The 27472-nt window shown below is 44.3% G+C and overlaps 1 protein-coding gene across 1 annotated transcript in view; it reads right to left on the minus strand.

The window, feature by feature from the left end:
- MAP4 (microtubule associated protein 4) overlaps positions 1 to 27472 on the minus strand; it is a 286817-nt gene that overhangs the window by 219950 nt on the left and 39395 nt on the right. The window contains exon 2 of the mRNA XM_077808533.1: positions 8889 to 8940. The gene's annotated coding sequence lies outside the window, so the exon portion shown is untranslated. The remainder of the gene's footprint in view (positions 1 to 8888; positions 8941 to 27472) is intronic.

The raw sequence follows: 27472 nt of genomic DNA on the forward strand, positions 1-27472 counted from the left end.
TGATGAAGTTCACCATCGTGTGGAACCTTTCCAGTGGCAGAAATGCTCTGGCACAGGTAGAGTCGAGGACCACTCCGATGAACTCTAATCTCTCCACTGGCACCAACACTGACTTTTTGTCATTCACCAGTAGGTCCAGAAAGCGGCACATAGCTTGAAGCACCATGACATCCCTTCAGACTTGTGACCTAGAGCCACCCTTGATAAGCCAGTCATCAAGGTACGAGTAGATTTGGATACCCCGGCACCTGAGGTAAGCCACTATCACTGACATGCACTTGGTAAATATTTTCCGTGCTGTCGCCAGGCCGAACGAGAGGACTGTAAACTGGCAGTGGTGGGGCTGCACCATAAACCGGAGAAAGCGTCTGTGTCCTTGAAAGATCTCTGTGTGGAAGTATGAGTCCTTCAAGTCCTTCCAGTCTCCCGGATCCAGGGAGTGGATAATAGAAGCCAGAGAGACCATGCGGACCTTTAGTTTCTGTAGGTACTTGAAGTCTCGGAGGTCCGTAGACCGCCCTTGGCCTTTGAGATTAAAAGGTACCAGGAATAGAACCCTTTGTTCCTGTTCTCGAGAGGAACTTCTTCCACTGCACCCGGCTCTAGTAACACCTTTACCTCCTGCACGAGTAGACTCTCATGAGAGGGGTCCCTGAAGAGGGATGGGAAAGGTGGGTAGGAAAGGGAAGTAGAAAGGAACTGGAGGGGTATAACCACATTCCACTGTGCTGAGGACCTAGTGGTCCGAAGTTATAGCGGTCCATGCCGGGAGGAAAAGGGAAAGGCGGTCAGAGAACACTGGGAAAGATATATGCGGGGAACAGTCTGGTAGTTTGCCCTCGGGCGCACCCTCAAAAAGATTGTTTGGCACCCTGCTTATTACGGGTCGAGCCCAACTGAGCAGAGGGTGGAGGCGGGTGGCTCGGGAGCACTTGTTACCCTTGGCTAGTTTATAGGGCTGGTCCTACCAAGGCTGGCTTCCCTGGCCCTGAGGCTACTGCGGTTTGAACCGCTTACGTGCCAGGGCTGGGACGTAAAGACCCAGGGTTTTCAGGGTGGTGCGGGAGTCCTTGAGGCCATGCAACTTGCTGTCTGTTTGCTCCGCAAATACAGCCCCGCCATCGAAGGGCAGGTCCTGCAATTACTGCTGGGTCTCAGTGGACAACCCAGATAGGAGCAGCCAAGAGGCTTGTCCCATGGAGATAGCAGAAGCCATGGTGCGGTCAGCAGCATCTGATGCTGCCTGGAGGGCCACCCTGGCTGCAGTCGTGCCCTGATAAAGGATGACTCGGAACTCCTTCTTGGAAGCCTCGGGGAGCAACCCTTCGAACTTGGCCATGGCTTGCGACATATTAAAGACAAATCAGCCAAGGAGGGCTTGGTGGTTGGCCACTCTCAGCTGAAGGATGAAAGACAAATAAAGCTTACGTCCAAAGAGATCCAGCCTCCTTGAGTCTATTTTTTGGGGGTGGCACCGGGTTGTCCCTGCCTCTCCTTGTGGTAACCACCTCTACCACAAGGGAATTAGGAGCTGGGTGGGAGTATAAGTACTCATGTTCTTTGGTTGGCACAAAGTACTTGTGTTCAGCCCTTTAACAGATAGGGGGCAGAGAAGAGGGGGTGTGTCACAAGGCATTAGTGATTTTAGAAACCCATTCATGAAAGGGTAGAGCCACCGTGGCAGGAGCCAAGGAGCAAAGGACAAACAGAGGCCAAGGGCTCTTCCAATTCCTCTGCCTGAAGCCCCAGGTTAGAAGCGACCCTCTTCAAAAGTTCCTGGTGCACTTTGGCGTCATCTTGAGAAACTGGGCATGATATCGTCCTTGTCAGACGAGGCTGCCAGTGCCGCAGGAACCTGCACATCCATTGGCAGTCCAGCAGCTCGCTCTCTTGAGTCCTCCTGGACCTGCGGGGTCTTACCCCGCAAAGCCTTGGGCACCGGAGGGGGATGGGATAACTGAGGCCACTGGCCTCTCTGAGGCTCCCAATAATGATCGAGCAGCCTGGGAAGGGTGAACCCGGAAGGGTTCCACGGATACCATGGTGCCGGCCACTGAGCCTGGGGCCATGGGACGGGTTTCAGTGCCGATAATGTAGTCGGCACTGCCAGTGCTTGTCCCGCAGTCAGGGAACCTCGCTCCGAGCTGGAACTACCAGCCAAGTGGCCGATACCAGGCAACCAGGATCAGGCTGAGCGGTGGCTCTTATCCAACCAGAGCCGGTCGCTGAGTCCCAAAGCCGACCTGTTCGAGCAAGATGAGTGTCTTGGTTGGGATCTCGGGGACTGATGGTATTCGGTGGATCTGCATTGGATACCCGGCGATCCACGCCTCACGCTACTCAACCAGTACTGGGACATCGAATGGGACCAAGAGCTACTACAGGCCAGTTGCTGGGATGATCATCCTGAGTAGGGCGACCTCCTTCTTGGAGACAGGCAACAACGTCCCAGCCATCGGCAATCTCTGGAGCCCGATCAGTCCTGGGATCAGTACCAGGCCCTTGGAGATGGTCTGCGCCAATCTACCGGTGAGGTACACCTCAAGTACCTCGACCCGTGCCCCCGCTGCGGGGACCAAAGAGGGCTCCGCTGAGCCTGCCTCTCCAGTCCTGAGGTGTGACTGCTTCGGGCGGGCAAATGATGGCAGGACATCCCTCTCGATGGGGATCGGTACTGCTGAGGCGGGGACACATGCATAGGTCCCAAAGCAAGTTTTCCCCAAGACCGGGGTACCGGTACAGCCAGTGTGGGAGGCATCAGGAGCATCAGGAGCGCCTTGAGCCGCTTGAAGGGCTTCGGGCGTCAACAGCATCTGAAGCTGGCTATAGCCTGCACCGCTATCTGGGGACGCAGGTGAAGCATGGGATGGGCTACACTGCTCAACGTGAACTGGGGCCCGACTTCCCGAAGAGGGTGTTGAGCTGCCCGGCACGGGTAGCGGCTGACCCCTAGCCCTCTCCTTTCTCTTACAGAAGGTAGGAGAGCTTCCCCTCCCAGCCCTTTTTGGCTTCTTCCCTGGAGCCGTGGAGGAGGACCGGTGCCGACTCATGGATAGCGCTGGCGGAGCACTGTGCATGGAGACTGCAGTACTCGGGCCACTGCCCTGGTGCCAGAGTGAGTGCTGACTCCATTAGGAGTGCTTTCAGACGGATATCGCGCTCCTTCTTCATCCTAGGTTTGAAGGACTTACAGATACGGCACTTGTCACTTATGTGCCCTTTGCCTAAGCACCTTAGGCAGCTGGTATGTGGCTCACTGATGGGCATAGGCCATTTGCAGTGATCACAGGGCTTAAAGCCTGGGGACCGGGGCATGCCCCATCCCTTGGCTGAGTCCCATTTGGGACTAACGAAAAGTTGAGAACTACTACTCAGCATAACTAAGAAACTACTAACTATATACCACTATATTGCAGGTTTTCAGAATTCATAAGAATAGAAAATGAAACAACGCTAGCCGAAGCAGCAGATGTTCCAGCACCATCACTGGTGGCAAAAAGGAACTGAGGGTGGGGGGAGCTGGCAGCGCCCCTTATACTCTACCATGTAGGGGGCACCAGAGCCAGTCCCCTAAGAATACTGGTGAGAGAAAAACTTCCGGCATGTGGCGAGCATACACACCTAACATGGAATGGATATGAGCAAGCACTCGAAGTAGTACAGATATTTGTCTGCAGCATTTTGTCAAAGGCCTGGGAATCAATCCCAGGTGTTGCCAGTCACTGGATGTGGTCAGGTTGGAGCATGAGACTAGCCTGAAGGTCAAGAGATGACACAGTTTTAGTTCAGAAAAATAGTTCTTCAGACTAGTAGTTCCCTTGTGCTTGTAACCTGTATGGCTTCTTAATTTAGCTAGTCTGATTTTTTTCTTCCAAAGCCAGCTAATGCTAAAGGGGGGAGGGATAGCTCAGTGGTTTGAGCATTGGCCTGCTAAATCCAGGGTTGAGAGTTCAATCCTTGAGGGGGCCATTTCGGGATCTGGGGCAAAAATTGGGGATTGGCCCCGCTTTGAGCAGGGGGTTGGACTAGATGACCTCCTGAGGTCCCTTCCAACCCTGATATTCTATGATTCTATGATCAGTTTCCACCTTCCTAAATGCAGGCAGGAAGTCAGTGGAGAGGAGGAAGGGAGTAACTGCTGCACTTCAACCACCATTGTATTTACATTTCCGTTCTCTCAACAACAAATAAATTTAATTAGGACCAAACATGAGGCACCACTTGGAAAACAAAGGTTGAGGTTTCTGAAGAGAAAGGGGTGCAAAAGTAGGTTTGGATCCCTTTGCAGTGTTATCAGGTGGGCATTTTGAGAGAATGATTCACTTCCTTGTGGAACTTAAAACTGCAATAGCTAGGGAATTACTGAATCTCAATGGGCAGCCAAGGTATTGTGTGCTCATAGACACAAGCAGTTTCCAGCTGAAAGGAAAAGGATAAGGGACTGGACATACTATTTTATCCAGTACAATGCTAATTGCTTAAGTCATTTTTCTTAAAATAAAGGACTTCCACCCTACTTTAGGAAGGGAGATGAACCATTCCTTCCCATATTCTATCACTGGGGTCGGCAACCTTTCAGAAGTTGTGTGCCCAGTCTTCATTTATTCACTCTAATTTAAGGTTTTGCGTACCGGTAATACATTTTAACGTTTTTAGAAGGTCTCTCTCTCTAAGTCTATATTATATAACTAAACTATTGTATGTAAAGTAAACAAGGTTTTTAAAACGTTTAAGAAGCTCCAATTAAATTAAAATGCAGATCTTATCAGTTTAGTGCAGTGGTTCTTAACCTGGGGTGCACACACCCCCTGGGGGTGCGAGACATGCGAGTTTTTTTTAGAAGGTAAATCATCAAAAACACAAATTAAGCACAGTCACATAAATACAACTACTTTGTTTCATCAAACCTATGTATTTATTAACATTATGCATTTTTTAACGATTACTGTAATATACAAAGCTTTTAAGTTTTCAAGTTTTTAAGCTAATTGTAGTGTAATTTTTGAAAAGGGCTGCAGAGCGCTGGGCCCAGGCAAGGAGCAGAGCCCTGGGCTGGCTGCCGGTACCCCAGGAGGGCTGAGCAGGGCTAGAGGCCCGGACCCCGGCTGGCAGGGGGCCGGGCGGCTGGAACCCCAGACCAGCAGTGAGGTGAGCAGCGCCAGCGGCTGGTATCCCAGGCCGGCAGCAGGCTGAGCAGGGCAGATAGCCGGGACTCCAGCTGGCAAAGGGCCGGTGGCCAGAACCCCAGACCGTCAGCGGGCTGAGCCAGGTGCCGGACAGAACCCTAGACCAGCTCACCCACTGCCAGTCTGGGGTTCCGCCGGCTCCTGCCAGCTGGGGTTCCAGCTGCCGGCCCCGCTCAGCCCGCTGCCGGCCGTGGGTTCCATTCTCTCAGGCAGGCAGCAGGCTGAGCAGGGCAGGCGGCCAGGACCCTGGCTGGCAGCAGTGTGCCATTAAAAATCGGCTTGCGTGCTGCCTTTGGCACGCGTGCCGCAGGTTGCCGACCCCTCTTCTATCAGATTATTTGGCACAGTATTTTGAATAAATATGTACTGTATCATGTACCAGATAAGCAAGCAATCTTAGTCCACTGTTAACTTTTTAATCATTTCCAAAAAAGCATAAATTTCCACGTTACTTCCACCAAGTTAGACTATTAGACGAAGGTTTTAGAAATCCAGGTTACTTTTCACCATTAGTGCCAATTGTTTACTTCTTGCATTTCCTCCCAGGTTGGGCAATGAAAATAAACTAGTCCATTTCTAATCAAAAGTGTTCTTTATTACTTAAGATGTCTGCCATACCACCATATCACTGAGAAACATCAATATTTCACACCCCTAGAGGAAGCACAGAAGATGGCCAAAAGATCAGTGTGCTTTATATGTTTGCAAAGCCATAAAAGGAGCAAGTAGGGAGAATGTGTTTGAACTTGTCATCCTCTCAAATTTTATTAGCTCTCTAAATAATGTCTTGGACTCTTACTTTAAAGCCTGTTTTTACTGGGAATGACAATGTGAAATGATGTACTAAGACAAAACTGACCAGCCTCCAATACTAAAATTGCATAATAAGGCACTTCCTCCCCAAACCCCTCAACCCTACCTGCTGCCCCAAGCTCAGCTGCTCTTCTGAAGGAAAAAGAAAAGGAGTACTTGTGGCACCTTCGAGACTAACCAATTTATTTGAGCATAAGCTTTCATGAGCTACAGCTCACTTCATGGGATGCATACTGTGGAAAGTGTAGAAGATCTTTTTATATACACACAAAGCATGAAAAAATACCTCCTCCCACCCCACTCTCCTGCTGGTAATAGCTTATCTAAAGTGACCACTCTCCTTACAATGTGTATGATAATCAAGGTGGGCCATTTCCAGCACAAATCCAGGGTTTAACAAGAACGTCTTGGGTGGGTGGGGGGGGGTAGGAAAAAACAAGGGGAAATAGGTTACCTTGCATAATGACTTAGCCACTCCCAGTCTCTATTCAAGCCTAAGTTAATTGTATCCAGTTTGCAAATTAATTCCAATTCAGCAGTCTCTCACTGGAGTCTGTTGTTGAAGTCTTTTTGTTGTAATATTACGACTTTTAGCTCAGAGATCGAGTGACCAGAGAGACTGAAGTGTTCTCCGACTGGTTTATGAATGTTATAATTCTTGACATCTGATTTGTGTCCATTTATTCTTTTACGTAGAGACTGTCCAGTTTGACCAATGTACATGGCAGAGGGGCATTGCCGGCACATGATGGCATATACCACATTGGTAGATGTGCAGGTGAACGAGCCTCTGATAGTGTGGCTGATGTGATTAGGCCCTATGATGGTGTCCCCTGAATAGATATGTGGACACAGTTGGCAATGGGCTTTGTTGCAAGGATAGGTTCCTGGGTTAGTGGTTCTGTGGTGTGGTGTATGGTTGCTGGTCAGTATTTGCTTCAGGTTGCGGGGCTGTCTGTAAGCAAGGACTGGCCTGTCTCTCAAGATTTGAGAGAATGATGGGTCGTCCTTCAGGATAGGTTGTAGATCCTTGATGATGCGTTGGGAAGGTTTTAGTTGGGGGCTGAAGGTGATGGTTTTAGTTGGGGGCTAACACGGCTGCTACTCTGCAACCTATCACTAAAGCTGGCTTTTATAAATCAGGTTATGAGTGGATGCTGGAAAGCTTTACTTAGGGTATGTCTACACTACCCGCCAGATCTGCAGGTAGTGATCAATTTATTGTGTCTAGTGTAGACGCAATAAATCGATACCCAATTGCTCTGCCGTTGACTCCTGTACTCCACCGAGGCGAGAGGCGGAAGCGGAGTCGAAGGGAGAACGACAGCAGTTGACCCCATGCCATGAGGATGCGAGGTAAGTTGACCTAAGATATGTCGACTTCAGCTACGCTAGTCTCGTAGCTGAAGTTGGGTATCTTAGGTCGACCCCTCCTACGCCCCCCTGGGGCAGACCAGGCCTAAGTTTGACTGTGAATTAAATCAGACAAACATTTCCAACCTCTACACTAGTAGCTGGTTAAGATCCTCCAAGAAAGAGGTATTCAAGATAAAGCTTATTCCACACTGACAGAAGTGGGGACAATTTAAAGATGCAGTTGAGATAACTGAATTTCCAGGGGGTGGGCAGTTTTAACTAGTCATTCCAAGTACAGTGGTTTGCCATTAAAAATCCAACATCTACCACTTAGTACCTAACAGAATTATTTCCTGTTCTAATTCTATATACTGAAGTATCTCAGGTATCATTGGGTGTTAACAGTAGGTAAGTATGGACTTTGATGGCAACGTCTCATACTAATTTTGTACGTTTCCTGGATTTGTTTGGTGTATCTGTATCACAATTTGGGTGGAGACAGGAAGAAACATACTGCGTTAGCCAAACACCTCTAAGTCTGAGGAACAGCAGAGGCTTGAAAAAAAAAAATGGGTAACATTTTACAATATGAAGGTACTTAGCAATTTAATTAGCCATTGTCACATGTATACTCCTAGGCTCTTCTCAACGCAAATAGTCAATGGTTACAGAATTCTATTTATTCTTAATTATTTGCTAGTATATGCAAGCACACAGGGTCTTATGGAACAGATATGCTTACCTCCTTAATCATCCCTTGGCTACGCGAGCCAGTGCACCACAATGAAGCAGTTTGGCTACACAGCACCTTCTGTTATTCAAGAACAAGTGTGGCATTTGAGCCTAGGGTAGTGACAAATTCAAGGTTTGTTAATTACTTCATCCAAACATGCTGTCAAGCTAAGTCAGACTCACCTCTTCCCCACAAAAGAATCGTGTACAATTGGGTCACTCAAACTCTGCATCAGCAGAACAAACAGATGACACAACACGAGACCAGACAGGCTGCGGTAAAGGAGGAAAAAACTGATAGAAGAAACAAGAAAAGGGAAGAGATCCAGCCTGCCAGAAATTACATCCTTTGGACCACATTTAGACTCTGCTACCTAAAACTGAGCAGATGCAAGTGCCAGAAACAATAAAGAAGCCTCAAGTCTGAGAACCTGAGCAAAACAAGGAAAACTGAAGATCTTCCAAGGAAGAGGGAAGGATTTCATGTTGTTAAAATGCTTTCAGCGCATATTCATTCTGCAGAGACTTCCATGGGAGGGTCCCACACACAATGCCTAGCATTAGGACTTACAGATTCTACCAGACTACACTCCCCATTTCATCCCCAGTCAGCTGAAGCAGCTGGACCTGCCTGCCCAGCTTTGCGGCTAAACTCCAGCGGGAGCCTAAGCAGTCTCCACCACCATATTATGGCTACGATTTTCCAACTGATGTTTCAGTATGTATGCACCAATGATTCTGCTTCAAAATTTTGTGGATTTCAAATATGGAATATATCTTTAATGAGAGATGATTCCATACCTTAAAAGCAGATGTTCCCTTTGTGTGTCCTTAATCTCCACAAACTGCTGATCTGTAAAATAAATGAATACACAATTAAAAAGGAAGCCAAGGTTATAATCAACTACTTGGGTGTCACAGAGACTGATCTTTATCAGGGCTGGCCAGCCCAAATTTTAGTCCATGGCTTTGTACAAACTAGTCCACTGGAAATTTTACTTTGCTGTTTTCCCGTTTCTGTGGCCTGGGACCCTCTCGCTTGGCTTATGCCTCAATGACAACACAAACTAAAGCAGACGTTAGGTTACTAACCCAGCCCTGAACCCTAACTGTAACAGTCTAGGAAGCAAGTTGTACAGCAGCCTCTAATAAAAGGCTAGATAGCACTGTTCAAGTCATTCTTGAAAAAAGCCAGAAGGAACCATTGAGGTCATCTAGTCTGACCTCCTGCATAACACACACCACAGGATTTCACTGAATGAATTCCTGTTTGAACTAGAGCATCTTTGTTAGAAAAACATGCAACGTTGATTTAAAATTATGCAGTGATGGAGAATCCACCACAATCCTTGGTAAAAAGAAAAGGAGTCCTTGTGGCACCTTAGAGACTAACCAATTTATTTGAGCATGAGCTTTCGTGAGCTACAGCTCACTTCATCTGATGAAGTGAGCTGTAGCTCACGAAAGCTCATGCTCAAATAAATTGGTTAGTCTCTAAGGTGCCACAAGGACTCCTTTTCTTTTTGCGAATACAGACTAACACGGCTGTTACTCTGAAACCAATCCTTGGTAAATTATTCCAGTGGTTAATTATCCTCACTGTTAAAAATCTGCACCTCATTTCTAGTCTGAATTTGTCTGACTTCACCTACTGGAATCTTGGTATGCCTTTGTCTGGTAGACTGAAGAGTCCCCTATCATCAAATCCCTGTTCCCCATGTAAATACTTACAGACTGATCAAATCAGCCCTTAAACTTCTTTGTTAACCTAAATAGATCGAACTCCCCAAGTATCACTATAAAGCAGGTTTTCCAGTTCTTTAATCATTCTCGTGGCTTCCCTCTGAACCCTTGCCAATTTATCAACATCCTTCTAGGAAGGATATTTCAGTAGCATCTGAACCAGTGCCAAATTCAGAGGCCATATAACCTTCTTACACCTACTCAATATTCCCATGTTTATACATCCAACGATCACGTTACCCTTTTCCGTGCAACTTTGCACAATCATCTTATGTTCAGCTGATTATCCCCATAACCCCAAGTACTTTCAGAGAGTCACTGCTTCGCAAGGTAGAGTCCCTCTCAGCCAATATGCATGTCCTGCATTCTTAGTTCCTACATGTATGACTTCACATTTGGCTGCCCTGAAACATATTGTTTGCTTGTGCCTGAATGATCTAGATAACTCTGTGCCAGTGACCTGTCTTCTTCATTAACCACTTTCCTCTATCTTTGTGTCATCTACAAACTTGGTCACTAATGATTATGTTTTCTAGCAGGTCACTGATTAAAATGATTAACAGCAGAGTGCCAAGAACCAATCTTTGCAGGACCCCTCTAGAAACACAGCCGCTCAGTGAAAATTCCCTGTTTACAGTTACATTTGGAGACTTGTCAGTTAGCCCGTTTTTAATCATTTAACATGTGCCATGTTGATTTTGTATCATTCTAGTTTCTTAATCAAAACGCCATACAGAACCAAGTCAAATGCCTCACAGAAGTCTATTATCTCAACACTATTACCTTTATCAACCAAGCTAGATCTCTGAAGAGATTACGTTAGTTTGACAAAATCTATTTTCCATAAACCCATGTTGATTGGCATTAATTATATTACCTTCCTTTAATTCTTGACCAAGTCCTGTATCAGCTGTTTCGTTATTTTGTCAATACATACATATACACAAAATGTAAATTAAATTGAAACTGAACAAATGAAATACAATATAGCTGCAAGAGACATCACTAAAGGTAAACTGATACTGGAATTTTGTGTCTTCTGGGTTATGCTTCATGGCATGAGAACACAGCATCAGAGTCAAACAACAAATGTTGCTAACACGGCACTCCTGGTGCTTATGACCTATACCAGCCATTCACCAACAACGGCTACCTCGTGACTAAGTGCAGAATAAAACTGAACCAGAGCAATGAAAGATCAGAACGTAAGCTATCAGAAATCAAGTTAGTACAAAGGCACACAAGCAGCAGCACTGGTGCAACCATAAGAGAACTGAGTGGTGACGTACTCTGGGAGGAGAAGCATCAAGAAAAATATCACCCTCATGGCTTGTACACTCTACTAGCCAGTACATGCAGAGTATTAACATTCATTCTTCAGAGGGAAGGAGTCCTGCAAGACAGGCACCTGGAACTTGAGGAAAGAACAGAGGATTCACAGCAATGTAGCAGCTGACAGGAACCCTGACACATAAATCACACACAAAATAGTGTTGCAACTCACAATTTTATCACGATTCTCAGAAAAAAATTTCTTAGAATCGTAGGTCCTGGAATTGTGCAAGTAAGTTAGTCTCTCCACTTTCATTTGAAAAAACAGTATGTTTCTAGCCCTCATGATTGCAGAGAAGAGCTTGAATATGTGATCCAAGTGTACTCTAAAATTCAAAAGTAGGCATGTAAATAAAAAGCACAAAATGATGTTTTGAAGTTCCATGATTTGGGGATCCTGATTATTTTTGAGCACTTGGGACTGGCAATATTACAGTTATGATTTGATAAATTAGATTGACTAAAATCACTGGATTATATCTTGGCCCCATTAAGGTCAATGGGAGCTTTCCCACTGACTTCAATGAAACCAGAATTTCATCCATTTTCTTTGACAAAGATACATTTGCCGTAACTTCTTGCTATGAAAACTGCACTGAATGATAGTCTTCAATATAACTCAAATCATCCATCATATTATGTTCCTTTGATCTCAACTGCCCCAAAAGCCCAAATCCCTCCACGGGAAAAAAAATATAAAACATTAAAGCTATTTTGTTCTAGGCCAGAGGCTCTCAAACTGTGGCTGATAACTAGGGGTCCAGAGAGAGCTGTCTGGCCAAATGGTGCTGAAGCAAACAAACAAATGTAAAGAAAGAAGATATAGAACAAAAGTAAACAGAGTGTGATCAACACTTAGAAAAGAATGCCTCCCTTAACACATTAAAGAGAGCTAAAAACACACTAAATAAGAACATAAGAACGGCCAGCCTGGGTCAGACCAAGGGTCCCTCTAGCCCAGTATCCGGTCTTCCAACAGTGGCCAATGCCAAGGGCCCCAGAGGGAATGAACACAATAGGTTATCATCAAGTGATCCATCCCCTGTCGCACATTCCCAGCTTCTGGCAAACAGTCGCTAAGACGACCATCCCTGCCCATCTTGGCTAATAGCCATTGATGGACCTATCCTCCATGAATTTATCTAGTTCTTTTTTGAATCCTGTTATAGTTTTGGCCTTCACAACATCCTCTGGCAAGGAGTTCCACAGTTTGACTGCGCATTGTGTGAAAAAATACTTCCTTTTGTTTGTTTTAAACTTGCTGCCTATTAATTTGGTGGCCCCTACTTCTTGTGTTATGGGAAGGAGTAAATAACACTTCCTTATTTACTTTCTCCACACTAGTCATGATTTTATAGATCTCTATCATATCCCTCCCCCTCACTCCTCTTTTCCAAGCTGAAAAGTCCCAGTCTTATTAATCTCTTCTCATATGGCATTCGCTCCTGTGACAGAGCGGGGAGGACTGACCTGGGGATGTCGCAGGGGAGTTTTACTGGGACTGTCTGCATTGGGGATGGGATAGCAGGGGGTGACTTCACTTGAGGGATGATACCTGAGCCAGGAAGGGGGTTGGGGCCAGGTGACACCTTTGCCCAGGAAACTGGACTAAGGCTGGAGGAGGAGCCAGGGGGAGGCTAGGTGAGACTGCTGGAGGGGGTCTCAGTTTGGAGCGGTCTGGGAAAACAGAGGGAGCCCCAAGTCTGGGGTCTAAGCTCCCTGCCCCGCAGAGGGACCTGACTGAGGGGTCCTGTTTGTACCTACAAGCTCTGTTTGGAACTGTGTTCCTGTCATCTAATAAACCTTCCGTTCTACTGGCTGGCTGAGAGTCATGGGGAATCACAGGAAGAGGAGGGTGCAGGGCCCTGACTCCCCCACACTCCATGACAGCTCTACACCCCTAATTATTTTTGTTGCCCTTTTCTGGCCTTTTCCAAGTCCAATAGATCTTTTTGAGATGGGGCGACCACATCTGCATGCAGTATTCAAGATGTGGGCGTACCGTGGATTTATAGAGAGACATTATGTGATATTTTCTGTCTTACTAAGTCTTTTCCCAGCATTATTTTTCTATGTAAACAATTTTTCAAGTTGCCACAGATATGTAGGATCGTTAATGAGGAGGGAGGTGTCCACGTGACAATCTACACTATGAACATTTTGGGGAAGTTTTAAGCAGTTTGAGCACCACTCTGCATTATTTCATACCTCTGTATAGCATCTTTTCCACATGCTCACATGCAGGGCTCAAAGTCCTGTACATCCGCATTGTCCCAAAGGGTTGTGCAACCAGGTATATGAGACGCTTTGGATCTCTTTCAGAATTGCATTTTTGGCATAACTAAGGAATACCCGCACTCCATCTCCCATCACAAAGGGCAGGAATGGGATCAGATGATCAATTGATGAAACGCCAGCGAGCGCTAAAGGGCACTGAAATATTGGTGGCATGGTTTATCTCAGTCACTAATTAGTAAAGCTATTACCCAAAGGATTTTAAGATCTTTCACATGGCAGTTCTCTTATTTTTATGTTAGTAATCCCTCAATTGAGACAACTAAACATGAACAATTGTTTATTTCTGTTCAGACAAGAGGTAGGAATAAAAAGGCATCACAACTTATGTCATTCCACCCCAAAGCTGAAGGACATTTTCCATAATTCCAACTTCATGGACAGTAGAATTTGTTGTGGTGCTTTAGATAGCTGTTTCGCTTTTATCAGACTTGCCCATGTCTAAGGGAAACCAATCTGAACCCGTTTAGGAAAATATATGGAATGTTCTTTCAAAAGCTACAATTATTTCACATCAAAGTTAAGACATTAACTGAACCAATAAATTCCAACTTGTGGTTCTCACAGCACCCCTGCACATAGTGGGCCAGATCTTCAGCACAACTTCACGGATTTTAATAAAGCTGCACCATTTTACAACAATTGAAGACATGTCCTAGTATCACTTTATATATAGGGTCTGTGAAGGAGTGTACTAGCCCTTTAAAAGTCAGCCAGGAGCTCACAGCCTGGGATAATCAAGGAGATTGCCTGCTCCACCTTGGACTTCCTTATTTAAACCGAAAGAGGAAGTTGAACAGGGGAGAGAGATTAGAGACATCTAGCTGACAAATGGGGGTGATCTCTCTCCAGCAGATTAGCCTGACTAGGCACAAAAACTTATTTTTTTTTTAAATTTGGGAAACACAACCCTTCTTAGCCTGAAGTATATAAGTCCCTGGTAACCCCACATGTTGAATACAGCATGCAATTTTGGTATCCTCATCTCAAAAAATATAAATTAGAATTGGAAAAGATGCAAAAAAGAGCAACGAAAATGATTGGGGTATGGAACAGTTTCATATGAGAATTTTTCAGCTTAGACAAGAGATGACTAAGTGAGGGGGGATATGACTATAAAATCATGAATGGGGTGGAGAAAGTGAATAGGGAAGAGTTATTTACCTCTTCACATAACACAAGGACTAGGGGTTACCCAATTAAATTAACAGGCAGCAGGTTTAAAACATACATTAGGAAGTAAGTCTTCACACAACACACAGTCAACCTGTGGAACTCTCTGCCAGGAGATGTTGTGAAGGCCAAAATTGTAACAGATTCAAAAAAGAACTAGATAAATTCATGTATAATACATCCCTCAATGGCTATAGGCCAAGATGGCCAGGGATGAAATCCTACACTCTGGGTGTCCCTAAACCTCCAACTGCCTGAAGCTGGATGACAGGGAATGGACCGCTCAAAATTTCCCTGTTCTATTAATTCCCTCTGAAACATCTGGCATTGGCCACTATCAGAGACAGGATACTGGGCTAGATGGATCTTTGGTCTGACACAGTATGGCCATTCTTATGAGGGAAAAGGAAGACTGAATTAACACTCCAGCTTGGAGGAGAACCGTGAGCTAGAGCAGACAGAAGACTCCCAGGGAATAAAAAGACAACTCCTCCAGTCAGGTAGAGGTGCAATTTGGACTCTGAAGCCTTTATTTTTATTCAGACAGTATAGCATAATAAAACAGCATAATATTGAGGAAGAAAGCCTCTGTGAAGGGAAACTGAGGATGACCAAGACAGAGCCACACTAGCCCAGAAGAGGTTTCTCCAGGGCAGGCACACCATTTACAGCATCCGAAACTTGCTAGGTGCTTTCCAGTCAAACAGTATGATCTTATGACACACTTTTGACCTTGACTTCCCTAGTATAAACACATAGCAACATGTACATATAAGAAGAATTTTAAAACACTACAGTAGACGCTCATTAGTAGCAACAAAGCGGTGCCCTTTTGCTATGTTGCTCCAAAGCAGCTGTTGCTGTTATGGGGAGCGTCAATAATTAGAACAGAATAGAATCATAGAATTTCAGGGCTGGAAGGGACCTCAGGAGGTCATCTAGTCCAACCCCCTGCTTAAAGCAGGACCAACCCCCAATTTTTGCCCCAGATCCCTAAATGACCCCCTCAAGGATTGAACTCTCAACCCTGGGTTTAGCAGGCCAATGCTCAATCCACTGAGCTATAGCTCTCCCCCCTTCTCCTACACAATTCACAGTAGAGAAAGTGTTCCCAGGGGAAATGTTGCTCGTAAGCAGTGGTTGGTCTTACAAGGTGTTGCTGCAAACAATATCTACTGTATAACAAATAAGATGATACTACACTGCACACACAATTCTCCCTTTGGGGAGAGTGAGAAAAACAAATCAAACGACACACTAGTCATGTCATTTAAAGCACTACCAGAAGGCTCTCAGATACTGTGCCGATGAGGGTAGGAAAGGAACTTAGCCAGAATTTAGTGGATCCCTACCGGAGGGAATTTACAGTCTTAGTCTTGCTAGATGGGGGTTTACGGTAATGGAAATGTGCTATATCTGTGGTAACAGTAATTAGTGGTGTAATTCAAACAATGTTAAAATAAAACACTAAAAACTGCATTAATGTAAAACAGACCAAATGAGAATGAACACCATCTCCACTAATGCAAAGCTATAATACTGTACCTGGTGACACATACAGGGTAGATTTGGTAAACCAAGATATATTTATTCTTAATGTATTACAGTCACAAAACTATATCCATATTTCAAACAATTATGTGTTAACAATTCATCTCTATATTAAAGGGTGTTGCAAGATATTTTTCAGATCCTTAGCGCTCAGGATGACAATTGCTTCCCTCACTTCTCACACCAGGGTTCGTTCTTCCTTGACAGCAGCTGCCTTTGTAGTCTGGTTAGGAAAAAACTATGGTATGCTCAGGTAGTAGTGCTACCGTTGTTCATGCCACCTACTAAAGAAATATCCCACCACCGCAGAAAACCAGGTGAGGCAGGGTGAAAATAAGGATTCCCTACACCCCACCCCACGAAAGATCATAACTAGTCATTTAAATTAGATGACACCTATCCCCATGAGTTTAGTGTCTTTTAATGTTTGTAAACCATCTAGTCCAATGGGTAGTGCCTTACCAAATTTACAGTTCATTTTCATTAATTTCACAGTCATACGATTTTAAAAATCATAAATTTCATTATTTCAGCTATTTAAATCTGAAATTTCACGGTGCTATAGCAGCAGGGGTCTTGACACAAACAGTTGGGGGGGGGGTCACAAGGTTATTGTAGGGAGAGTTGTGGTACTGCCATCCTTACTTCTGCGCAGCTGCTGGCGGTGGCGCTGCCTTCAGAGCTGGGCTGCTGGCCAGGAGCCCAGCTCTGAAGGAAGGCAGCGCCGTCGCCAGCAGCCGCGCAGAAGTAAGGATGGCAGGGTATGGTATTGCCACCCTTACTTCTGCGCTGCTGTCTGCAGAGCTGGACCCTCAGTCAGCAGTCGCCACTCTCCAGCCGCCCAGCTACGCAGGCAGCAGCGCAGAAGGAAGAGTGATATTGTAAGGGTGGCAACACCATCCTTCTGCACTGCTGCTGGCAGGGCGCTGCCTTCAGAGCTGAGCACCCAGCCAACAGCTGCTGCTCTCCAGCCGCTCAGCTCTGAAAGCAGCACAGAAGTATGGGTGGCAATACTGTGACACACACACCCCCAAAATAGCCTTATGACCTCCCTGCAACTCCCTTTTGGGTCAGGACCCCCAGTTTGAGAAACACTGGTCTCCCCCCATGAAATCTGTAAAAGCAGACCAGATTTCATGGGGGGAGACCAGATTTCACAGTCCATGACGCATTTTTCATGGCTTGGAAATTTGGTAGGGTTCTAATTATGGTGTTAGTCCAGACTTTTGTAAACCCTGACCCATCAAGCCATACAGAATGGTCATGAAACCCACTGCCTTCACCTTAATGCTACCCACCATATTTCTTCACCATAGGTGAAAGGCCTTCACCGAAAGTAGTAGTAGCTACATGTCGTCTGCAACAGCAACTTGGCAGACAAGAGAAACTGCTTCCACTTCAAAAGCCACTATTCCTTACCAGGGCCCCTTCCTCATTCTTGAACTCAACAAGCGCTTAAATCAAGTGTTTATGCTAGAAATACAGTGATTATGTTTTCTGCACAGGGACTACCTCCAAATGTATGATGCATTCTTGTGCAAATTCAATTTACTGTTTCCACTCCTGCATGAGAAGACCTGGATGAAGCTGACAGTACATTAGAAGATCTCAAATCTAGAAGATGTCACTTCTAGAGTGTTTGGCTATAGCTTTTCTTTCCTCTCCATTGGAAGAAGTAACTCAGTCAAGTTTAGACTTTAAGTTTAAATGTGTTGTAGAGTGGGATGAAGGCGGTCAGACCTATTGGTCAGAGAAAATGGTCAGAGCAAGAATCAGGTACTGGAACCAGAGGTCAGAGCGGATGACTGAGTCAGGAGTCAAACCAAGGGTTAGAGCCAGAGTCAGTAGCCAGGAGTGTAAAGCAGGGATCAGGAACAAGACAGGAGGGCAAGAACCAAGAACAGGACAGGAAGGCAGGAATCAGGAACAATGCAGGACTCAGGAGTCAGGCGAGAAGGCAGGGTCCAAGATAGCAGCCAGCCTAGTTGCTTAGACAATGTCCTATGTCCCAACCCCCACCCCCCTTTCTGGCTTAAGTAGTGAGTCTGAGCCAGAGAGGCCAGAGAACTCTGCCAATCAGAAGCTTTGTGGGAGGTGTCTATGGCCACCAGCCCATACTCCCTGATGGTACCAGTGAGTTGATAGGAGGTGGCAGAGGTCTGAGGACTACCTGGGGATCTGTAGACCTGGGTTTGAGATTCACAATCTCTCACAAAAATGTTACAGAAATATAAAAAGTTTTCAAAAGCTAAAAGAAGTCTTGCATTAAATTCCAAACCTGAGCAACCTTCTAGAGAAGTGTTCAGGGACAAAAGTCAGCCTTACCTGGCAATTATCGTAAAGAAAGCCTAGTCCTTCTCTTTCGCCATGCAGAACATTTTTTTGCTCAGAAGTCAAAATCTTCTGGGGTACAGTGGGAATCTGTACTAGCAGCAGTCATCAACTGAAGTCACACTATTCCAACTCAGTCCAGAAGTCAGACCATGGAATTAAGAACCTCTTAAGTGGACCGATTTTCAACGTGTGGAAAAACTAGACAATATTCTTTGGAAATGTCCATGCTTCCTGCTTATGCACGATAATGGCCTTTTTGCTGAGGTGCTCTAACCAAGCTGTTTGACACACACCAATGGACAGAGAGAGGTGAACTTGGTTCACAAAACCAGGCAGCATCAAATAGCCAAGCAGCTGCCCAAGCACAATATTTTCATAGTGCCAAATGTTTTCCGACATGAAGCCCACCCCGTCCATAGAAGGGATTAGTGGAAGAAAGAAACACTTTGGTAGTGACCTTTTGAAACAGGTATTCTTCTTTTCTTTACCCAGCCTCTGCTTTCCTGATCTGTTGCAGGCGGTCAGCTCTATTTTGACAGATGCTCCTTACTTTTTTATTTGCGCAGATTTTCCAGAAGCTGCAGAAATATTTTGGTAAAGATGGTTCAGGACAGCCACCCAAAAATCCACTCTTCTGGAAGAACTAAATGAAATTTTCTGCAAAGTCTCCTAAACCAGCTTGTTTTTAAACCATGTATTCAAGCCAAGGAGGGATGGGGGAAAATATGGATTAGACTCTGAAGAGAACACCAGTTCTATCTGTAGCTTTTGCATTAGCAATATGCAGGGATGGGAGGACTGCTTGGTAACAGGTTTAGGGGTCAAGCCAGAAATTCTGGGTTCCACATCTATTGAGAAACTGGAATGCTACCCTCAAGCATTTTCATTACATGGAGATTTGTGCAGCAGTGGAAGGTCTCCAGGACAGGATTTCCTTTCCTTATTTGCCTCACATAACTTATGACCTTTAAATAAGCCTCATCTACACTTAACTCTCCCTCTTTCACTATTTCCCACCGTAGGTGAAACGTAGAGAAAGGCACCAATAGCCAAGGGCCTTTTAACCAGCAGGGCTCAAGAGTGCCACCTTCTCAAGGTAATCAGGTGTACCAGAGAGATGTTTGAAGCAACCAAGTTTCAGTAAGGAAGGATCTGAATAGAAAAGCTGTCCCTCAAACGTGCTGGTAAAGAAGCAGCATCCAATACCAATGCCCTTTTGCAGCCATGGATTGCAGAGAATTTGATCCCATCTAGGGAAAATGAAGTCCAAAAAATTGCAAGGAGACTCATGACTACATAAATCAAGTTTTTATATAATGGAGGAAGAAAAGTTCTCCCAAGAAAAGCTTCCTGCATCCTGAAGAAGATTCCTGCTCAAAATGTAAGTTAGTTCTGGATGTAGGCGTTTGGTACCAGTATCTGAGGAGCTTACCACTAATATTAGCTGCATGTGCCAAGTAACAGCAACCTGTTAAGCAACACTTGGTTCAGTGGTTACCTGAAAGAGGATCAAGGAGGCCTTTGGAAGGAGATAAGGTTAGTTATCCTGAGTAATAAAAGTAACTTTTTTTGGAAGAAAGAGAACAGATGCCATCTTCAACTAACAGTGAGAAAGTAGAGTCACAAGGTAGGTGAGGTAATATCTTTTACTGGACCAACTTCCATTGGTGAGAGAGACAAGCTTTCGAGCCACACAGAGCTCTTCTTCAGGATAGAAGTTGGTCCAATAAAAGATACTACCTCACCCACCTTGTCGGTCCTAGGATATATGAGAGACACGGCTACAACTACACTGCATATAATAGTAAGACAGTAGGTCCAACATAACTAACCAACACTGAACAGACACCAACATAGAATACAGAAGTAATACTGAGATTTCAGAAGTAGTGCTAACAGATCAGATGCATCCGATGAAGTGAGCTGTAGCTCACAAAAAGCTTATGCTCAGATAAATTTGTTAGTCTCTAAGGTGCCACAAGTACTCCTTTTCTTTTTGCTAACAGAAAGCCTTCTTACCCCTGTAATCAAATATTAGTATAGAGGCAGGTCAGCCAGCCTGTTGGTGTCCCAGATACCATACTACTTACTGGACACCAAGAACTCAGAGATAAACACAAATTATTTTACTGACCAGACTGCCTTCCCTGTGGCTAGCCAACAGCAAAAATACCAGAGGAAGAGAATTCAGTGGATACAGCGCTGATTAAGAAATTAATGCCCAACCACACAGCCCAGGTTACTGTAATCTCAGCTGTATTTGATCCGATTGTTTCGCAATACAGCACACACTGCACAGTCTGAGCCAAATCCAGGATTGTAATTTTTAATAGCTAGCTGCTTCAGTTTATTCGTTTATAGCTAAACTGAACAAATGACCATTTTGGTTACCATTAAGTAATCATTAGTAACTGGACCCAAACGAGAAAGCTCTCATCATTCAGTCATGTTATGAACATCAAGAAGCTTTTCTTCACTATAGTCACTAGACAGGTATCAAGGAACATTTAGAAATATTAAAAGATTTCACACCAAAGAGGAAATTAAATCTTACGATATAAATAGTGTCAAAATATATATACCAATTTCCTGGGAACGGTACTACTTTCTCGGGGATCCATTTTTGACACACTATTCTTCCTCTATACCCTCTCTCTGAATGATCCTATCCACAAACAAGACATTAACTACCATATTTAGGTCACCAATGCACAAAATCAGTATCTTGGTGGAATGATAATAATCAATGCATCTGATGAAGTGGGTTCTAGCCCACGAAAGCTTATGCCCAAATAAATGTGTTAGTTTCTAAGGTGCCACAAGGACTCCTCGTTTTTTCAATGGGACACAATAATACCTACAAAATATCGGAATGACAGAATAGGTCATGCTTGTGGGGGAGTAGCACTATATGAGAAAGAAAGCATAGGGTCAAATATAGTACAAATCTTAAATGAACCAAACTGTACCACAGAAAAATCTATGGCTAGAAAGTCCATGCTTGAATAATAAGTATATAGCAATAGAGATATACTACCAGCCACCTGACAAGGATGGTGATGGTGATCATGAAATGCTCAGAAAGATTAGAGAGGCTATAAAAATAGAAAACTCAATAAAAATGGGGGATTTCAACTATCCCCCCCCAATTAAAGGTTTCTGGCTTCCAGCTCTCATCTCTCTTGAGCAGAGACTCACGTCTCTCTCCCTCAGTCTACGGAACTCTTTGCCAGAGGATGTTGTGAAGGCCAATACTATAACGGGGTGCAAAAAAGAACTAGATAAGTTCATGGAGGATAGGTCCATCAATGACTGTTAGCCAGGATGGGCAGGATGGTGTCCCTAGCCTGTTTGCCCGAAGCTGGGAATGGGCGACAGGGCATGGATCACTTGATGATTACCTGTTCTGTTCATTCCCTCCGGAGCACACCTGGCATTGGACACTGTCAGAGACAGGATACTGGGCTAGATGGACCTTTGATCTGACCCAGTATGGCTGTTCTTATGTTCCTTATGTTCTCTACCTTATGACTGGGTTCATGTCACCTCAGGATGGGATGCAGAGATGAAGCCTCTTGACACCATAAATGACAGCTTCTTGGAGTAGCTAGTCCTGGAACCCACAAGAGGAGAGGTAATTCTTGATTTAGTCCTAAATGGAGCACAGGATCTGGTCCAAGAGGTGAATACAGCTGAACCGGTTGGTAACAGCAACCATAATATAATTAAATTTAACATCCCTGTGGTGGGGAACCAAAGAACCCCACCACAAGTAACATTTAACTTCAGAAAGGAGAACTACTCAAAAATGAGGCTAAAAAAACCTCATTAAACGAAAATTAGAAGGTACAGTCCCAAAGGAAAATGCCTGCAAGCTGCATGGAAACGTTTAAAAAAAACACCAGAAGAGGCTCAAATTAAATGTATACCCAAAATTTAAAAACACTGTAAGAGGACCAAAGGAGTGCCACCATGGCTAAAAGACAAAGTAAAAAGAAGTAGTTAGAGGCAAAAAGGCATCCTTTAAAAATTGGAAGTTAAATCCTACTGAGGAAAATAGAAAGGAGCATAAACTCTGGCAAATCAAGTGTAAAAGCATAATTAGGCAGGCCAAAAAAGAATTTGAAGAGTAACTAGCAAACGCCTGGAGGATTACTAATGTGAAGCCAAATTTTTTTTTTATTTTTTTTTTTTTAAAGGCTCCAGAGGCCATCCCAGCAATTACAGGCCAGTAAGCCTAACTTCAATACCAGGTAAACCAGTTAAAACTATAGTCAACAACAGAATTATCAGACACATAGATGAACATGATGTGTTGGAGAAGAATCAACATGGCTTTTGTAAAGGGAAATCTTGCCTCACCAATCTATTAGAATTCTTTGAGAGGGTCAACAAACATGTGGACAAAGGTGATACAGGGGATATAGTATACTTGGACATCCAGAAAGCCTTTGACAAGGTAACTCACCAAAGGCTCTTAAACAAACTAAGCAGGGCCTCTTCCAATCTGCCCTGGAGGAAAATTCCTTCCCGACCCCAAATATGGCGATCAGCTAAACCCTGAGCATATGGGCAAATTCACCAGCAAGATACTACAGAAAATTCTTTCCTGGGTAACTCAGATCCCACCCCATCTAATATCCCATCAAAGGCCATTGGGCCTATTTACCATGAATATTTAATTACCAAAACCATGTTATCCCATCACACCATCTCCTCCATAAACTTATCAAGTTTAATCTTAAAGCCAGATAGATCTTTTGCCCCCACTGCTTCCCTTGGAAGGCTATTCCAAACTTCACTTTTCAAGACAGAAAATATCATAATGCCTCTATATAAACCCACAATATGCCCACATCTTGAATACTGTGTACAGATCTGGTTGCCCCATCTCAAAAAAAATATATTTTTAAGGCCCCACTTAATTTGCAATATTGCTGATCCCACAATATCAGGCTTCCACCTCAATTTTGATTTTAATTAGCTTACTTTGCAGAGTCCACAATTTTGCATACATTTTGAGGTTTGCAACACACTTTTTTCCCTATTAGTACAGTAGAACGCCATTTATCTGAGCTGACAGTGGCGAGCTCCCACTGTCAGCCCAGCAGGCAGCCAGGGATCCCGCTGTCTACCCCATGCATTAATGATTGTAATATAGTTGCAGCAGAATGTCTGGTTACCAAAAAAATTAGCAGGCATAACATAATAACTGAGTGTTTATATTCTTCCAACAAATTTTTCTTAAACAGGTCTTCTCTGATTTTTCCAAATTACCACAATTAATAAAATGTCCACTATTACTTTTCCACAATTTTCCATGTCTTGTCCGCAACTCAGCAGCAATTATTTGACAATCATCCCACGATTCATGTAGGGCCCTAGATATATTAGAATTGGAAAAGGTACAGAGAAGGGCAACAAAAATGAGAAGGAGTATGGAACAGCTTCCCTATGATGAGAGATTAAAAAGTCTGGAAATTTTCAACTTGGAAAAGAGACGACTAAGAGGGGATATGATAGAGGTCTAATAAAATCTTGACTGGTGTGGAAAAAGTGAATAAGGAGATGTTATTTACTCCTTCACATAACACAAGAACTAGGGGTCACCATCTGAAATTAACTGGCAGGAAGTTTAAAATGAACAAAAGGAAATACTTCTTCACACATCGCAGTAAACCTGTGGAACTCACTGCTAGGGGATGTTGTGAAGGTCAAAACTATTACAGGGTTCAAAAAAGAATTGGATAAATTTCTGGAGGATATGTCCATCAATGACTATAGCCAAGATGGTTAGGGATGCAAACCCATGCTCTGAGTGTCCCTAGCCTGTTTGCCAGAAGCTGAGAGTGGACAACTACCCATTCTGTTCATTCCGTCTGAAGCACCTGCCATTGACCACTGTCAGAGACAGGATACTGGGATAGATGGACCATTGGTCTGACTACAAGCCAGTCAGCCTCACCTCAGTCCCTGGAAAAATCATGGACCAGGTCCTCAAAGAATCAATCCTGAAGCACTTACATGAGAGGAAAGTGATCAGGAACAGTCAGCATGGATTCACCAAGGGAAGGTCATGCCTGACTAATCTAATCGCCTTCTATGATGAGATTACTGGTTCTGTGGATGAAGGGAAAGCAGTGGATGTATTGTTTCTTGACTTTAGCAAAGCTTTTGACACGGTCTCCCACAGTATTCTTGCCAGCAGTTAAAGAAGTATGGGCTGGATGAATGCACTATAAGGTGGGTAGAAAGTTGGCTAGATTGTCGGGCTCAACGGGTAGTGATCAATGGCTCCATGTCTAGTTGGCAGCCGGTGTCAAGTGGAGTGCACCAGGGGTCGGTCCTGGGGCCGGTTTTGTTCAATATCTTCATAAATGATCTGGAGGATGGTGTGGATTGCACTCTCAGCAAATTTGCGGATGATACTAAACTGGGAGGAGTGGTAGATACGCTGGAGGGCAGGGATAGGATACAGAGGGACCTAGACAAATTGGAGGATTGGGCCAAAAGAAATCTGACGAGGTTCAATAAGGATAAGTGCAGGGTCCTGCACTTCGGACGGAAGAACCCAATGCACCGCTACAGACTAGGGACCGAATGGCTAGACAGCAGTTCTGCAGAAAAGGACGTAGGGGTGACAGTGGACGAGAAGCTGGATATGAGTCAGCAGCATGCCCTTGTTGCCAAGAAGGCCAATGGCATTTTGGGATGTATAAGTAGGGGCATAGCCAGCAGATCGAGGGACGTGATCATTCCCCTCGATTCGACATTGGTGAGGCCTCATCTGGAGTACTGTGTCCAGTTTTGGGCCCCACACTACAAGAAGGATGTGGATAAATTGGAGAGAGTCCAGCAAAGGGCAACAAAAATGATTAGGGGTCTGGAACACATGACTTATGAGGAGAGGCTGAGGGAACTGGGATTGTTTAGTCTGCGGAAGAGAAGAATGAGGGGGGATTTGATAGCTGCTTTCAACTACCTGAGAGGTGGTTCCAGAGAGGATGGTTCTAGACTATTGTCAGTGGTAGAAGAGAACAGGACAAGGAGTAATGGTCTCAAGTTGCAGTGGGGGAGGTTTAGGGTTGGATATTAGGAAAAACTTTTTCACTAGGAGGGTGGTGAAACACTGGAATGCGTTACCTAGGGAGGTGGTAGAATCTCCTTCCTTAGAAGTTTTTAAGGTCAGGCTTGACAAAGCCCTAGCTGGGATGATTTAATTGGGGATTGGTCCTGCTTTGAGCAGGGAGTTGGACTAGATGACCTCCTGAGGTCCCTTCCAACCCTGATATTCTATGATTCTATGACCCAGTATGGCTGTTCTTATGTCCTTAATCTACGTCTATTTTGTATCTCTTCCTTTCAGCCAAATTAAAATCTCTGCATGCCTTTCTAACATGTCCTCAGAGCCACTGATCAACTAAAACTTAATAGCCAAATTGGAGCTCCTGAAACCTTCCTCCCCACTTCACAATGAAGAACACCGCTATCATCACTGTTACTCAAGCCCTTAATCTTTGCTTCCTCTCTTCGACTTGGTCCTCTCTTGACTCATACATCCATTCTTCTTCCAGCACAGAATCTCCAAATCCAAACTTTCCTCTGCCCAAATGGACTAATCTATGGTGCAAGCCTGGATCATCCCACGCCTTAACTAATATAATCACCTCTCCAACTTCTATGAGTCCAACCTCACCCCCCTGAAATGCATTCAACATTATGCTAAGTTAATCTTCCTGACTTAGAACTGTGTTGTTCCTGTATCACTCCATCTACCGACTCCTCTTCTCCCACCACAAACACAAACTTCTCATCCTTACTTTCAAAGGAAACTTAGTTTAGCTCCACACTGTCTGACACTTAGTCTTATTGCAAGGTCAGCTCCTTCTTCACTCCACTAGTAAGGCCAGCCTCAATTGCCAGATTCTCCTCTTCTCCTACAAGCATATTCATTGTCTCCTAATGTTGCCCCTTGCAAGTGAGAAAAGCTTCTAGTAAAAATCCATGTAGGAGGATATGGAAGTGGCTTTAAGTCCCACACCCCAAAGCTCACCTCTCTAATACACAGTAAACTGATAATGGCTAGGCCGTTGGCAAATTGCACATGCTGCTCTTGATTGGCTAAGAAATGCACACATCCTATTTGTTAACCTGTCTCCCACACCTGAACTTGCTTGTTTGTCTCAGGTAACTGTTACGTCTTCTCTTTTAGACTGTCAGTGCTTTGAGACAGGGAATATAGTTTTCTATATGTTTGTACAGCACCTAGCACAATGGGTCCCTGACATGGTGAGCCTCTTCCAGATGCTATCATAACATAGGGTTTAATGCTACTTTCTGTTTCCAAGTTACAAACTGTGGCTATACAGAATCCTAATGGTCCATGGAACTTTGCAAATTACCCTCAACAAGAAATAATCTGAGGAAGGTGGATATGGACCCTACTCTCCTAGAGATAGACCTGTTTTAAAAAATAATAATAATTTAAGATTTATACAGAAAGGACTATGAGCTCATTCTGAAGTACTTTTGCCCTTCCCTGGTGTCAAGAAGTATGGTATTCACTTTTGCTACAAACACCAAGTTACAACATACATAAAACTTTCATTCAGCAGCTCCATTACAAAATTAAACCAGATTAGTTTTAACAAAGGATGCAATATTCTGATCTACTTACACTGGTATGTTAAAGAAAGCGGTCAGGATTTCCAGTTCAGCTGGAACTTGGAGAAGACTGCCTTTGCGGTGACATGTTGCCATGGTGAGAGTTTTAAAGCAAAACTACTGAGTAAAAAGAACTCTGAACTGCTAGAGATTCATTTCACTATATTTCTAAGTCAGCATGAAAATTCATGAGATTTAAACAAAATCTACTTATGTTTTCGAAGTTGATGCTTGCCAACTTTCATAATTTCTAGTGCCTGAATTGCTAGTTAATATCTATTCATTTATGTGCA

The sequence above is a fragment of the Eretmochelys imbricata genome, chromosome 2 (genome assembly GCF_965152235.1).
Source record: "Eretmochelys imbricata isolate rEreImb1 chromosome 2, rEreImb1.hap1, whole genome shotgun sequence".
In the NCBI taxonomy this organism is placed as follows: Eukaryota; Metazoa; Chordata; order Testudines; family Cheloniidae; genus Eretmochelys; species Eretmochelys imbricata.